General features: G+C 44.2%; 1 long non-coding RNA gene across 1 annotated transcript; it reads right to left on the bottom strand.

Moving 5' to 3' along the window:
• Nucleotides 1-375: 375 nt before the first annotated feature.
• On the bottom strand, nucleotides 376-3,496 carry LOC116799581. The gene is made up of 3 exons (XR_004361086.1): nucleotides 3,455-3,496; nucleotides 3,293-3,360; nucleotides 376-3,126 (listed from the first exon to the last, which is right to left on the bottom strand). It is a non-coding gene; the product is annotated as an uncharacterized LOC116799581 (long non-coding RNA).
• Between the last annotated feature and the right edge of the window lie 481 nt (nucleotides 3,497-3,977).

The raw sequence follows: 3,977 nt of genomic DNA, 5'->3' as shown, positions 1-3,977 counted from the left end.
GAGAGACACTGCTACAAATATCAAGCTCTGAAGCCTTGGAGTTTTTAAGCTTGATGTTTGAAGCTTGGTCAAATTAGAGCAGAGTTTCCACTGTGAGAATTGCTGATGTGTCTTTTAAGTCATTGGTACTTTTGAGCAAGGAAGGTGGTTTGAATTCAGCAAGGATCCTCCCAGAGCCCAGCTAAGGCAATGCCAAACCCTAATTCATGTTCACCTGCAATTCCCAGGATCCTCACAGAACCCAGATAATGTTCACCTGCATTCCCAGGATCCTCACAGAACCCAGCTAAGGCAATGCCAAACCCTAATTCATGTTCACCTGCATTCCCAGGATCCTCCCAGAACCCAGATAATGTTCACCTGCATTCCCAGGATCCTGCCAGAGCCCAGCTAAGGCAATACCAATTCCTAATTGATGATAACCTGCATTCCCAGGATCCTCCCAGAGTTCAGCTAATGTCAACCTGCATTCCCAGGATCCTCCCAGAACCCAGCTAAGGCAATGCCAAACCTTAACTGATGTTCACCTGCATTCCCATTTCATTTGCTGGATGCTCACAGGGAAAAACTTGCTTTTCTTTGTGTGAGCTCCCCCTCAGCAAACACATGGGAAGGAAGCAGCAGAACCTCCCCAGAGAACTGCAGGTGTCTGCAAAGGATTGTGTTCCTCATTCTCATATTTAGGGGGGTTCTTTTGAAGTAGGAATGTGCCATTCCCAAGGGAGATGCAGAGGGATTGTGTGACACCTACTCTCTGATTGTTCAGACTACTGAATATTTGTTACATTCCACTGGGAAAAAAACACCAGTTAATGCTGGGGAGTAATCCCAGCAAAGGCAATGGTGTTATTTTAACGGATTAATTTAACACATTGTTTCTGTGAGCAGAATTTTTGATCCTCCTTTTATTTTCTAGCACTGTAGACTGGAGGGATGCCATCAAATCAACCAAGGGACGTGGCTGCTGATGAGAGGATAATCAAACCCTCTGCAATGTCCTGTTTCTCCTTCCAAAACCCTCCAGGGAACTTGTAAGAGCCTCAAATGACACAGACAAATATTGAGATGTGGAGTGTGGCACTCACTGAACTATTTAGCAGAGACTCTTTCACTGATACCCTGTGACATAATTGTAGTTTCCAAACAATATATCGTTAACATCTGAATATGTAACACAGATGAGGAGTGAAACACTGCTTTAATCTGCATAATGACACCCACCAGAGCGATGTTCAAACGTTCCTGCAGCCCAAACCCAGCCAGAGAAATGCTGTCAGAATGGCTGTGATTTGGAGAGAAGCAGGCAAAGGACAGACTCACCAACCCCTATTGTATCCATCTGAATGTAAAATACAGAATTTAAACACATAGCACGCAGTCATGCTGATGTGCTTTTAAGGGGGGCTTCCCAAGCATGTTTATTTTCAGATTTTGTAAGGTTAAAATCGAAGAAAAGGGCCTTCACCCAGACTGGGTTCACTTGGGCCAGTGGCATCCTAATGTGTTCCATGGTTGCCATGACACAACAGACCAGTTAACACCTGAATTCTCATCGCTGCCAACCTGAATTGAATTCAAATTTGTAATATCCTCCCAGCAATCCACTGCAGAGAATAACTGACATTGCTTAACACTAACAGGAAAAGAAAAAATCCAAATTACTGTTTAGTACTGTCTAATTCCATGGGGAAAATGCATAAAGATGGATACATCTGACATCCATTTTATTAATCAGACTATTTTTAGTAGCTAAACCAGTTAAGAAAACAGCAGGAGTTTAATAAAGTATACATTAGTAGCACAATTATGGAGTAGTTGCAGCAGACTGTTCCCTCTGATAGTGAGCAGTAGGACACATTGTTCAGCTGGAACAATCTTGCAATGCAGTATTTAAGTGAATAATAAATTTCATGGAGAGTTAGCCTGTAGGCTAAATTCTGCAAAGCAGTTCTTGAAAAAGTCAGGGAATATCTGATATATCTCCATTTTCCATCCACCCTTTTAGTATCACATTTACCAGTGAAGGATCTTAAAATCATAAAGGGTTTCATAATATTCCCCCTGTACAAGGAATTATTAATATACATACTTTGCAGACAGAGATACAGTCCAGATTTTATGACTTAGTCAAGTGAAGGCAGAGTCAGGATCTGAGCCTGTATGTCCAGAGCTCCTCTCATCTTCTATGAACAATTCCTGTTCTACACACTTAGGCTTAAATGCCTCAGATGATGCATTACAAGAGGATAAAAATACAAAAATACATCAAGCATTTTCTTCAGTTGAAAAGCAGACCATGACACACTCCTGTCTGAAAGTCCATTTCAGTATTAGACACCTTTCCACCTACTAAAGTACTCCCAGAGTCCTCAAGCCTATCAAAATATCAAACATGTGACAGTGTAGATAATTTATAATTAAGACCCTCGTGGACACAAGATGCTTTCAACTCCCAAATGGCCAACCAGGCCTTGGCTGAAAGGTTTAATAAATCTGATGCTAACCCAGAAGCCCCTAAAGATAATGAATATCCTTTCATCAACATCAGTTGGTGCTGGCTCAGTCCCTCTGAACTCAAATACCAACAGATGCACAAAATGTTTGTAAAGGATGGAACAAACAGGAGCTGCTCTGGCTGTGACATCTCCCTTCACTCCCTTTTGTCTGTGCACTCTGGGAACTGCTCTCTGTAATTACTGAGCCTCGGAAAATATAAATTTTATAGAGCAACATGTTGGCTGCTGTGTTTTGTTCCCAAATAACTCCTGTGCACTGTATTTCCCACTGGATATTTGCCCATGGCAGCAATAAAGTGTCACACAGGACAGGACTGACCACTTTGCATCTCTGTAGATGCCTTTTTTTTTTTTGTGTTTTGACAGTGTGGAGCTTCCTGCCATCTTCATCCATGTGATCAAGTGATAATAACACTCCAAGACAGCTTTCCCCTCCCCCCTGCTGCCTCAAGAGTTACCTCAGCATCAGTGGTAGCTCTACTTCAGTTCTTCCCTCCTAGTTTTTCAGTATTCACCAGTTTGTTGGACTTCCCATAAAGATTCAGGAGCTCTGTTTTCTGCTGCAGGACACAGCTCCAGTTGAAGGGTTGGCATAATAAAAGTGCTGGATCTGAAATCCAGTGGGAATTAAACATGTGTTTGTATTTCCCACGGAAATATTGGGATCCTAAGGTGTCCATGTGCCCCTATCACATGGCCAGCACAGCCAAGGACCCACAGAAGCACAAAGAGGGGGAAATTAATAAAATAAAGGAATCAAATCAATCCATACCTACCCAGATAGTGCCCAAATAAAGCTGTCAGCCTTTAGGTCTGTGACTGGAGAAGTGGAAGGTGCTCGTGCCTGTGGCAGGGGGTGTAGTGAGATAGCTTTTAGGGTTCCTTCCAGCCTAAACCACTCCATGGGTCTATGATTTCATCACAGGAAGGGCATTGACCTGCTGGAGAGAGTTCAGAGGAGGCACCCAAGTGATCAGAGGGATGGAGCAGCTCTGCTGGGAGGAGAGGCTGGAAAATTGGGATTGTTCAGCCTGGAGAACAGAAGCTTTGGGGTGACCTGATTGTGGCCTTCCAGGACCTGAAGGGAACCTGCAGGAGAGATGGAGAGAGACTATTTCCAAGGGATGGAGGGACAGGACAAGGGGGAATGGCTTCCCACTGCCAGAGGGCAGGGTTAGGTGGGATATTGGGAAGGAATTCCTCCCTGTGAGGGTAGGGAGAGGCTGGGATGGAATTCCCAGAGAAGCTGTGGCTGCCCCTGGATCCCTGGAAGTGTCCAAGGCCAGGATGGAGCAACCTGGACTAGTGGAAGGTGTCCCTGCCCATGGCAGGGAGAGGAACTGGATGATCTTTCAGGCTGCTTCAAATCCAAACCATTCTGTGATTCTGGGAGGTGTTAACAGCCTAGAGACAGTTTGACAAAGCAGGTCAGGCTTTGGCCAGACAAATGATTTTCACTTC

Source organism: Chiroxiphia lanceolata, chromosome 28 (assembly GCF_009829145.1).
Source record: "Chiroxiphia lanceolata isolate bChiLan1 chromosome 28, bChiLan1.pri, whole genome shotgun sequence".
Taxonomy (NCBI): Eukaryota; Metazoa; Chordata; class Aves; order Passeriformes; family Pipridae; genus Chiroxiphia; species Chiroxiphia lanceolata.
The sequence above is the reverse complement of the archived record's forward strand: the minus strand, read 5'-3'. Positions and strand labels throughout refer to the sequence as shown.